This window comes from Melopsittacus undulatus, chromosome 9, assembly GCF_012275295.1.
Source record: "Melopsittacus undulatus isolate bMelUnd1 chromosome 9, bMelUnd1.mat.Z, whole genome shotgun sequence".
Classification (NCBI taxonomy): domain Eukaryota; kingdom Metazoa; phylum Chordata; class Aves; order Psittaciformes; family Psittaculidae; genus Melopsittacus; species Melopsittacus undulatus.
In genome coordinates, this window is record NC_047535.1 from 983,620 (window position 1) to 995,612 (window position 11,993).

The window sequence follows — 11,993 nt, forward strand, 5'->3', positions numbered from 1 at the left end:
GGGGACATCCAGCTTCCTGCTGCAGCACCCATGCAGGCAGCCCAGCAAGCAGAGGGTTACTCCCAGTGCTGCCTGGAACCAGGCATTGCTGGAACAGGTTAAGATAACGTCCATTCATCTTCATTAGGCACAGGAAGCTCAGGGAGCGGTGGTGCTGCCAACAAGGGGCCCTGCTCAAGGATCATTGTGCCTCTCTTCCAGGTAATGGAGACAAATGGAGGCTGCTCCCAAGGTGGGAATGTCATCCCGGGGGTGGGCTCTGGAGACAGCCCACAGGGGCCAAAGGGAGGAGGCTGTTCCCACAACAGAGTCCTATTGACATCAATGACAGCAGGAGGAGAGGAGGTGCCCAGGACCTGGTGCTGAGCCATTATCCCTGGTGCAGGGTCCCCTGGCTGCCTCTCGGTCCCCATAGGATGAGAACAAGGTTCCTGCTCCCTCCCAGGGTGCTGCAAGCCTCTCCCAGCAGCTGTTTGCTCACACCATTGGGCCACAACGACACCATAAATCCAGGCAAAACCCAGCAAACACAATGAGGGATTGTTGTGTGACAGCTTTTGAACCACCACGAGATCTGCCATGGTGGGAAAGCCAGGCTGGGACACCCCCCATCCCTTTGGTACCCTGCCTGCCAGCCAGCCACCCACCCCATCCCCATCCCCATCCCCATCCCCATCCCCATCCCCATCCCCATCCCCATCCCCATCCCCATCCCCATCCCCTTCCTGCTCACTTTATGGCCTGGCAGTAATTATGTGTAGCCACAGCTCTTCTTAATTGCCTGTAATGTGCAGCCACATGAGTATATCGTTTGGTTAAAGAGGTTAATTGCTTTGGGCCAGGCACACATTTGGATGGGAGTCCCTTTGAGGATGCCCTGGTACCCAGGGTCCGGTTCATGCCAAGCCCACCTGCTTGGACTCTGCTCCCTTCTTGTTCCCATAGGTTCCTTCCCCACCTTCCCTCCCCTAAATCTGACTGTAGCAATGAATACCAGCCTGTTTCCATCAGCCTGAAGGGCTATGGGCTGAAGAGGTTCCTCTGCCTGCTGAGCAATGGCACTGGTGTCCCCATCTCCACTGATGCCACCGACAGTGATTGCCCCAACTGGACAGGCAAGCTGGGGGTTTTAGCTCCATTTCCATTTGGGATCAGACAGAGGAGCAGCACAGCCCATGCAGCACCAAGCAGGAGCCCACACAGCCCATCTATAAGCCCAGCAGCTGCGAGAAGAGCTGGAGATGGAGGCTGGACCAGCAGCACGAGCCACTGGGGATGCTTCCAGAGGGTCCTTTGGAGCGTGTTTATCCCAATACAGAGGTCTCCACAAGGAAATCCCCCCCTGACCCTGCTGCTGGTGGGACTCTGTGTGCTCCTAGCAAGCAGCTCTCAAAGCAGCATCTAAACCCAGAGCCAGGACTGATGGACAGAGCCAGTGTTTGCACCCAGGGCTGTGTTTGCTCGGCTTTTGTTTCATCTCCCTGCAGCAGCTCTTTGAACTGCTGGGAAAGCACAAAGTGTGCACAGCAGAGGAAAGGCAATATTGACGCAGGGAAGCGCAGGGGCAACCGGCAGGGACGAGTGGCAGCATCCACGTGGGCACACGGCTGCATCCCGGCTCTACCAAAGCCATAGTGCTTGGTGCAGGCAAACCAACCCCAGCATCACTGTAAGAACGAGCCCATTGCTGCAGCCTGCAGCAGGTTCGGGCCAAGGAGCTCATCCCAACCCGGCTGCAATGCCTTTGGTAAGAGAGAGGAGCCGGTTGGCAACCTCACCTTGGGTATTTCACAGCCTGAGCTGCAGGAACACCAAGCGAGGCCAAGTGCTTGCCCCAGCATCGCTCCCAGACAAAAGCTGATGCTTCCTGGCAGCAAATCGCTAAGAGACAGTCAAGGACTCTTCAAGGCGGCTGCAAATTGTGTGGCCAAGCTGGAAAGCACAAGCCACAAGCTCCTCTCGGCTTTATCATCATCAGATAAACCCACAATGGAGCAAGAAATCCCACCCCAAAGCCTCATTCCTGACATGTGGAAGTGATGGGAAAGGCTCCGTGCTTTGGCTTGCCTGCTCAGCGAGTGCATCCCCCCTGCCCCAGGACTCCTCCATGCTCATTTTGCAGCTTGGTGATGAGGCTGTTGGCAGGATGAATGCATTTAATGCCTGGGTTTGCAGCGTGGGATTGAGTCCCAGAGCATCAAGTGCATCCGTGGTTTGGGTACCACTCCATGGCTGGGAACGACGGTGAAGATGCCAGGGAGGATGCTGGGGATGCTGGGGAGGATGCTGGGACTTGTAGGGATGGATGCCAGGGCTGCCAGGAATGATGCCGAGGCTGCAGCTTGGAGCCATCCATTGTGGCTGCAGAAATGTTTAGGAATCAGCCGTTTAATGAGAACAAAAGGAATTAATTGGTGGTTTAGGCCTAATGAGACCGCTGTGCAAATTAACAGTCCTCATCAGCAGAAACAAACAGAGCCCTTAAAGGCATCGGGGCTGATAAAGAGGGGGTCGGGGGGGGGGGGGGGACACCATCTGCGCACCCCTCCCCTGCACAGGCTGCAGTGGGGGGGGGGGGGGGAGGACTAAAACCCACCCCAGATCTCAATAAAGCCTAAATTCCCCGGTTTATTCATGCAGGCCCAGCTTGACACCACCATCCTAGGGCCGAGATAAAGGCGAACCCCACTCGCATTTGCATCTGAAAGGGGCGAGACGCGGCCCCTCGCTCGGAGCCGAGCAGGGTCTCGGGGGGCGTTTAGCCCCTATTGAGGCCGGCACAAAGGGGGGCCCCCCCCCGGGCCCGGCTGCTGGACCCTGGGTATCCGTCACACAGCCCGTTTGTTCCTGCTGTTTACTTAAGACGTTCCTCAATTCCCAGCGAGGATTTGTATTGCGGGGTTGGTTTACTCCTGCTCGGAGGCTTGGGAGGGGGGGGGGGAGGAGAAAAACCTCAATCTGTCTGATCTTTAATAATCAAAGTAATTAGAATAATCCTTTCAGGGCTGAATGGGGGATTATTCCTTCGTGTCATTTTAGTTCCATCCTCATTTGGGCTCATAAAACGTGGAAAAAGCACTTCAAAAGCCGCACTGTCGTCTCCGGCCCTTCACGCTCCTGAGAATTCCCACCCAGGCGCCTGCCGAGCCCCGTTCTCAGGGTAACCACCAACCCCAGCCTGTTTGGCTGCAGCCCATTTATTTATTGCAGCCGTGGTCAAATAAACACCAGGTCCTGTGAGATTCGGGCTGCGTTTGTTGTTGCGCTGTCTTGGGCAGATAAGGAAGCCTTTGATGGAGTGGAGGGACTTTGTGTGTCTAATCTGAGCCCAGCAGCTCCACGCAGCGCTGGTAAAACGCGGCGGTGTCTGCAGGGAACGGTAATTACATCGGAGGATTAAAAGGTCCTAAACCTCACCTATATTTCACTTCTGTAAACTAGAGAGGAACAAAGAATCCTTGGCTCGCCCGGAGGAAAGAATAATTGACACAATTCGCAGGCTCGGGATTATTCTAATGTAAATAAACGCAGGGAAAGGACAAAACTCATTTAAGGCCTGAAACTTTTCATCTGGCGTTTAACAAGGGGATAAACACAGCTCCCCCCCCCCCCCGAATTCCAACCCCTCCTTTCCCTTCTGCCCCTTCCCACTCCCGGTGCAGCTTCCCAGGGGGCTGGGAGGGTATGGCCCTGGTTTTCCCTGCTGAGTGCCCTTGGATGCTCACCCGCTTGTGCATGGGGAAGATGTGTGGGAGAAGGAAGCAGGCGCTGACCTTGGATTGGCTTTGGGGAGCCAGAAGCTGCATTTTAACCGATCTCTTTAGGAAACGGAGTCTTCCATGAGCCACATAGAACCCCAGGGTTAAAGGGACCTTAAAGCTCCTCCAGCTTCAACCCAGGGACCCCTTCCACTGGAGCAGCTGCTCCAATCCCTGTGTCCAACCTGGCCTTGAGCACTGCCAGGGATGGGGCAGCCACAGCTTCTCTGGGCACCCTGTGCCAGCGCCTCAGCACCCTCACAGGGAACAGCTTCTGCCTAAGATCCAGTTTAAATCTCCCCTCTTGATATAATCCTCCCTTGTTCCGCATGAAGCATAAGAATCAGTGTCTATAAACCCCTAAGTGGCATGGAAGCACAAGCAGCCACGGTGCTATCACTGCTTTGAGGCAGGAGGCACCTAAGCACAACAGGCACCAGAATGACACAAGAACAGAGCAAAAAAGCCCATAAAGTTAAGAAAACAATAAAAAGCCATGTTCTGTTCCATCAGCATGACTCCTGCCTGCACCTGTGGGCTTAAAGGCCAATTCCCAGCTGAGGATGGCACCCAAAATGGGACCGGATTTACTCCAGCTTCTTGCAGTCAAGGTTAACATCCCAATTGCTCCTGATGCTGATAACCATCCCCAGGAGCAGAGGGTCCTGCTCCCACCCCAAAGCCAGGCTGGGCAACCCAAGAGGGACCCTGCACGCATGGAGCGTTGCTCCCATGCTGGCATCCAGCCCTTGTTCCTGCAGCCCTGGGGTTGCCATGGGCAGGGGGAAACACTCCGGGCCCAGGGCTTTAAATTATGGACAATTATCAGCAGGAAAATGACAAGAATGGGAAAATTAACAAAGAGCTCAATACCCTCAGCTAAATGACCAACATAAATGCATTCCGATTAGGCAGTCAATATTGGGCTGGCAGCTCCTGTCTCTGCCTATTTCTCATTAGACAAAGCCTTGACCTTGACCTCATTGTCCTGTTTGCCGGGAGACAGAATCCCATAACAACTCGTTTGGCGAATGTATTGGACCAGTAATCCATAAATATTGATTCATTGTTTGCAGTGTAATTTAAATGTCAGTTATAAGCCCAGGGCAGATAAAGATCTGTATCAACAATAAAACTGGAGAGGCAATAAATCCCCCAGGGCAGGCTGGGCTAAACCGGGTTTGCAATGCAGGCTTCCTTCATAGGGAAAGGCAAACACAAAGAGGAACACAAAGCCCCATTTCCTGTACATTGGAAGGAAGGAGGATGCTGATGATCTGAGTGTGGCTTTGCCAACCCCAAACTGGGTGGCCCTGGTCCTGCAGTGCGACACATCCACCCTTCCCCATGGGTGAATGGGTCCTCCTCTGCCCAGTGATGCTCCCCCCTTGCTACCCATCCCCTATGCCCTGAGAGGTGCCCAGACACAAAGTGCTGATTCCTTTGCCCCCAAACAGTGACTGTGTAAGTGCCATAAACCAGAGAGAACCCAGGGTTTGCTTTTAGGGCTGTTGCAAGCAGCAGCTCTGCAGCCCTGTGTCAGCAGCACCATCAGCATCACCACTGCTGGCACACACACACACAGCTATTGTTCAGGGAGCGAGTCCTTGCTGCTGACAGACAGGAGGGGAGAAGCTGCAGTTGATGCCCCATGGCACAAACCCCATAGAACCAGCCCCAAAAGCAGAGCCCATGGTCACATAGACAAGGCCGTGATGCTGCTGCAGCTAAAGCTGGCTGAGCACCAAGAGGCTTTTAATAAAGGGCCAGGCAAGGCGATCTCCAGGCTTTACCCCCACAGATGCTTCTCCTTCTGTGTTGTTTCATTCCTTCTAAACATTTAATTACACTTCCAGTTATTTCCCTGGTCAGGCAGGATGCTGCTGGACTAATGGACTTCCCTACCGCACAAAGCCAATCCTATTGACAGCAATGAGGAGGAGCTGCAGCCCTCAAGCTGGCAGGGATGGCTTGGGCATCGCTGCATCCCCTGGTTCCTGGCATTCCGGGGGCCTCCATGGCCACCCTGCCTCTAAACCCCATCAGTTTGGAATCCCAACACAAAGGCTCAGCCAGTCCATGGGCTCCCAGGGCAAAGGGAAGGGAGGATTGGACCATTACAGCCTCCTGTGCCTCCCCAGAACCCAGCTCCTGACCCCAAAACAGCCCCAGCCCACCCCCCAGCATCATAGCATGAGGCACTGGCAGGTTGGAAGGATGTGGCTCCCACCATGCTGGGTGCTGTGGGTGCCATGGGGTGATGGTGAGCATGGCACATTGTGCATGCTTGGAACGGAAGGATGCTGGGCACAGCTCCCCCATCCATGGGATGGAGGGATGCTTGCCACAGCCCACCCAAAACTCCTTCCAAGCTGCTTCCTGCAGCTCCTGCACTGGGAATCCTGCTCTCAAGCTGCATATTGGGATAGAAAAGTGTTTCAAGGGCAGTTCCCAGCCATAAACAAAACATTTCCCCCCCGGAGGCTGCAATGTGGGGCTCGAAGGAAGGAAAATGTGGTTCATACCCATCACTGCTGGATGAGGCTGCTTGGAGGGACCCCAGCATGTACCAGGAGGAGTCTGGTACCCAGACCTGCTGCTCCCGAAGCTCAGTGTCTCCTCCCATCAGAACCACAGCATGAACCCCTCTCCTTGTCTCCCTTTCCCCCTGCAGGTGTATGTAAACCCCAGCCCCATCCCATTCAGGTGTGAAGGGATGGCAATGGGAACCGTTTGCCTTTCCCGGAGGCAGAACCTCTCCCTGTGGTGTTGTTTCCTCGCCTCCCTCTGCAGTTTGGGGCTTGTTTTCCTGTTGGTGTTTTCTGTAAGTAACAGCCATTTAGGGTTTTTTATAGTCTGATATCACCGTGAAGCAGTCGCAGACACTGAGCTCATTATTTATTGAGCTCCATCAGTGACTTCCAAAGAAATCTTTTACATCAGATTTGCAGCGCAGTAATCTCCTTATTCTGTTTGACAGGAGGAAAAACCACAGCACACAAACTCCATCACTGCCTCTGCGTTAAGAGAAACACGGATTTGGAAGGTTGGAGGGGGAATCCCGGAGCTTAAACACACCAGGGGGACCCATCTCCTGCTACAGGGATGCCAATGGGATTACATCTGCTACCTCCAAGAGAGAAATGAGATGCTTGAGTCTTGTATGAGACCCATGGCATGGGCAGCCCCAGTGATGCTCAGACCCATACCTTCTCCAGAGTGAGCTTCCAAACGTGCTTTAGTCTTAGCTTAGGGGTCCGACAAGGGGCTGGGGTCCTTCTCCCCATGCAAGCTCTCCCTGAAGCCCTGAACTGGTTTAGCACCAACCCCACCAGCTTGGGCTCAGTATTTTGTTCCTCTCTGGTTTGGTTTTTAATAGGAAAGATCTTTTTGGGGTCACGTTATTCAAATACAGGATTCAAATGTAACTGCCTGCATTGAGAGGCTGCCTTGAGCCAAGGCCGCCCTGCGAGCCTCTGATGTGCCCCAGCGCAAAGCCTCTCTCCAAACCCACTTGAAATCACTGCAGAAAATGGCTTATTGCTTCTTTTGTGTCCTGTGCATTTATGGGGGGAGGGATTTGGGAGCTGCCCGGATTAATCACGGCAAGGGGAGCGTAAAGGGTAACTCATAATAACGGGGCTTGAATTAAACTCCTAAACTCCAAGCCCCTAAGCCTAATAAGATTAGAGCGCGCATAGCTCCAACCACATGAAAGGTCGTGTTGGCTGCCCGCACCCTTCGGCACCGTCCCACCCCGGCCTCCCCTTCACCACATTAAATGGGACCTTAATGAAAACTTCCAAGGGATGTTTAGATGAATTCCAGAGGAAAACCTCCCGACACAAAGGATGCTCGGAGCTGGAGCTGCTTCGGGTGAAGCCCAGCACGGCCAGTGGCTGCTTTGGGGTCCAGACGGGGGGTTCCAGGGTGGATTTGCCTGCTGGAGATGGAGCAGGGATTGTTGTGTCTGAACACAGAAGCATGGAATGGTTTGGGTTGGAAGGGATCTTAAAGCTCAACCAGTTCCAACCCCTGCCATGGACAGGGACACCTTCCACTGGAGCAGCTGCTCCAAGCCCTGCCCAAGCCTCCACTGCCAGGGATGGAGCATTTACCACTTCTTTGGGCAACCTGTTCCCATGCATCACCACCCTAAACAAGGGTCTCCCAGTGGTGGCAGACTGATGGCATCCGTGACTGGAGGGAACCTGAGGTCAACGGGGGGTATTGCTGAGTACTGCATCCCTTCCCTCCTGCATCCCTGGGTACCACATCCCCTCCATCCCACATCCCTGGGTACCGCATCCCCTCCATCCCACATCCCTGGGTACCGCATCCCCTCCATCCCACATCCCTGGGTACCGCATCCCCTCCATCCCACATCCTCTCCATCCAACATCCCCTCAGGCAGGCTCCTGATTTCAAGGGGAGGGGGGAGCCCTGATTCTGTGTTCAGGCTCTTTGGGATCCACTTCCCAGCATCCCAAACCTCTCCCCACCACGAGCAGCCACTGCCAGAGCCGGCAGAGCATCGCGTGCAGCCCCCTTGATGCAGGAGCCAGCAGGACGGGTGCCCATGTACCTAGCAGCAGGATTTGGCCCCATATGTTTTTCCTCTGCTTTAATTTACATTCCAGGAACGGATCAAAACCCCAAATAAAACTGTCGAGGTGATGCCAGCTCCTACATCTGCCTTTGGAAACCTTCAGCTGAGGCCACAAGTGTTGCCTAATCCCACCAGCCAGCAAGGGCAGTGGTGGGGAGGGACCTGGGGACCTCTCCCATTCCCTCCATGGGAATCCTCCTCTCTCCATTGAAGCCCATTCCACATGGATGCAGTACTGTGCCAAGGGGGAAAGCTCTGCTTGTGCACCCGCTTTGGCCTCAATCTTAATTGCTTGTGATGAAGTGATGGCACCAGGTCCCACCAACCACCTCCCACAACATCCCATTAACAGCCCCACAGCGATGCTGGTTTTCCAGAGGGTTCACGGAGAGGCCGTGCTCCCCCCCTCATTCCCTGGATTTTGGGAGCACTTCCATGTCAGCCAACGTGTTCTGCTTTGATCAACAGAACTGCACAGGCACCAGGGCTCAGGCTAATAGAAAACAAATTGAAGCAGGCTGGAAATGCTTAAGGAGAAACACACGGAGCCAAGAAGCACAGACTGTGCTCTATGGAACTGCTTTCACCCCAGACCTCGGGACATCCAACCCCTCCTGCACCCACTGCAGTGCACACAGGGTGTTCATTGCTGCTGCTTGTGCCCTGCCAGGCCCCTCTTCCTTCCAACACCCTTGAACTGTGCCAGGCTCAGCCTGGGATGCAGGAAGAACCCAGGGATGCTCTTCCCTTCCTGGCATGTGCCCCAGAGCCCATGGGGAGGGATCTCTCTCCCCATAGCAAACCCCAGCTTTAGTCCTGGGAACCACCACAGATGGAGCCACGGATGCTCTGCAGGAGCCCAGGCTCGAGCTCTGCAGACCCCACACTTTAGCACCATAAAGTGTTTGGCTGCACTGCAACAAGCTGCAATGTGGGGTCTTTAAAGGGAAAACGAAGCCTAATGAACACGAGCAGGTCTGGAGGGGTCAGGGATCAGTCACAAATGAGTTATTCCAGGCATGGACTCAGCCTGGGCAGAGGTACAGAAAGGGGGGAGCAGTGGGATGGGGTGGTTGAGGAATGAGGGTGTCTGTCCCTGTTTCCCTATGGCACAGCTCTGTTATGGAATCATGGAATACCAGGGTGAGGGGACCTCAAGGACCATCTGGTCTAACCTTTTCCAAGCACAGCATGATGCAGACTGGATGTCCCAGCTGTACTCTGTGCAGCTGAACCTCAACAGTGTCCAGTGCTGGGGAGTCCCCACTTCCATGGAGAGGGAAAAACCTTCCTTATGTCCAGTGGGAATCTCCCCAGCAGTAACTTGTGCCCATCACCCCTCCTCTGTTCCATGGGATGCCGTGTAAAGAGGGAGTCTCCATCTTTGTAGCCTCCTTTAGATACTGGAACATGGGGATAAGGGCTCCCTGAGCCTGAACAGCCCCAGTCTCTTGTGTCTGCTGCCAAACCCTATGGAGACTCCTAAAAAACCAATTTTCCATTGAAAACTAACCTGAGTCATGGGAAGATTCAGATTTATTGACATTTATCCTTTAATTCACCCAGACACTTGGTGCCAGCAATCCTGCTCTGACTGTTCTTCCCATCCCTGCCAGTGCAGTTCCTGCCCTGCTCCCAGGACACCGCAGGGAGGTCATTCCATTGGTGGGACATGGCACAAGAGCCATCAGGCTCCATACCAAGGATAAAGAGGTATTTTAGTCCCATTAAAGACTGGGTTTGAAACACCCTGGAACCAGCTGGGACCCTGGAGCTGGGGACCTGGCTCATTTGGGAAGCGCATCCTCTAGACCAGGAGAAAAGTTCCCAGCTCCCAACATTTTAACCCTAATCCCTGAGAGAAAATCAGATTTGGGATGTAATTTGCATAGCATGTCTCATGATTTCATTTAATCTGCCCAATCCTCTTAGGGAGCAGAACAGCATAAGTTATCACAGACAACAGGGCTGCTTCCAGCTGCAAAGCCACCCACCCCATCCGTGTTAATCCCACTCCTGCCACAGCGCATCCCAATGGAGGAAGGAGAGGATGCAAGGAGCAGCCTGGGTTAAGCCTCAGCATCCCCAGGCTGGAGCAGAGCTTGAGGGCTCTGAGCTCCTTTGGTGCTTTCAGGCCCTTTGCCCACCCCTAGGATCTCATTAGGGTTTAGATACCAACCTGACACACAAACAGTGCCCTCCAGAATCGGCTTATCCCAACACCTCCTCCTAGCAGGGAAACCCACGCAGGGCTCTGCTGCTGCTCCACTTTACCCATTAATAGAGCATCTACCAAAGCCTTTAGGCTTCATCTTTAATTTCTCCATATAATTAAAGCACAACCCTATACCCTTCATAGCACCCAGCCTCCAAATCAATCCAGCAACAAGCACATCCCAGTTTGCCATTCCCTCTCCATCCTCAGCCACCCAAACAACCCCCACCACGACACTTCTACAATGCTTCGTCGCGATCGAATAACTCCCCCAAATACCACCAAGTATTAAAATCCCTACTTCAATATCCTTTATCCTTTAAGGTTCTTTATAATTCAATAAACAGGATTTCCCATCCCTCCCCAAACCGGGGCGGACTTGTTCGGCGCTGCCGTTCCAGGCCCCTCTCCTAATGCACTCTTATTAAGCTGTGCAAGCTTACAGCTCTTTAATCTTTGGGAACACATGTTGAGAAGAATAAAAGCAATTTTGTTTGGGAAACTGAAGGCCATGTTCAGCTGGAAATAAGCTTTTTCTATCAAGTCCCCTCTCGCTTCCCAGCGCCGGCTGCGGGGCCGTTACCCAGTAACCCCTGAAAGGCATCACCTCGCTCCATTCAGTTCCCCTCTTGTTTTTAATGCTGGGAGGGGAGAATTAAGGGGGGGAGGGGGAAAAAACCACCCCAAAACATTAATTTTGGCTCTTTTTCCCCCAAATTGGTACAATTTTACCATTTCTACCCTCAAAATTATCTCGGATGTGGGTTTTCTCTGGCTCGGAGCTAATCTGGATGTAATTCCCCTTCCTCTGCCGCTGCCCTTGGCAAGGCACAAACCCAGATTAGAGGGTTATATAAATGTAATTTTCTAATTAATCATTTCAGGGCCAGCCCCACTGGTTCCTTTCTGTACCAGTGAATGCACACGGGGCTCAGCTGGGAGCAGGGGCAGCCCTTACCCAGCCCCTCTGCACCCCAGGACCCCCTGAATCAGCCTGGGTTCAGCCTCACTGCCCCTTGCCCATTGCATCAGATGGGGACATGGAAGGAAGAGGGTGATGTTGTCTGTGCAGTATCTCACAGTGCAAATCCTTGCATGGCCTCTTTAAAAGGAACCTGGAGTGTTCATTAGCCGCCCTATTTTTTCAGGTGTATCCTAATAGCAGTAATTAACTCCAAGGTAGATTTTAGCACTTCAGCCTCCCTTTCTGCCTTCAAATGCCAAAACAAATCTTGCCATAATTACCAGCAATCCTTTTCATTACCGGCTGCCTAATTATCCTATTAATAGCACATCCTCAGAGACTAGATTTGCTTGGCAGGCAAATATTTGTTTTTAAATTAGCAAACACAAAGACAAACTGCTCTGTTTGCCCAAGGATTCCGGAATGCAGAACCCTTTATATGCAGGG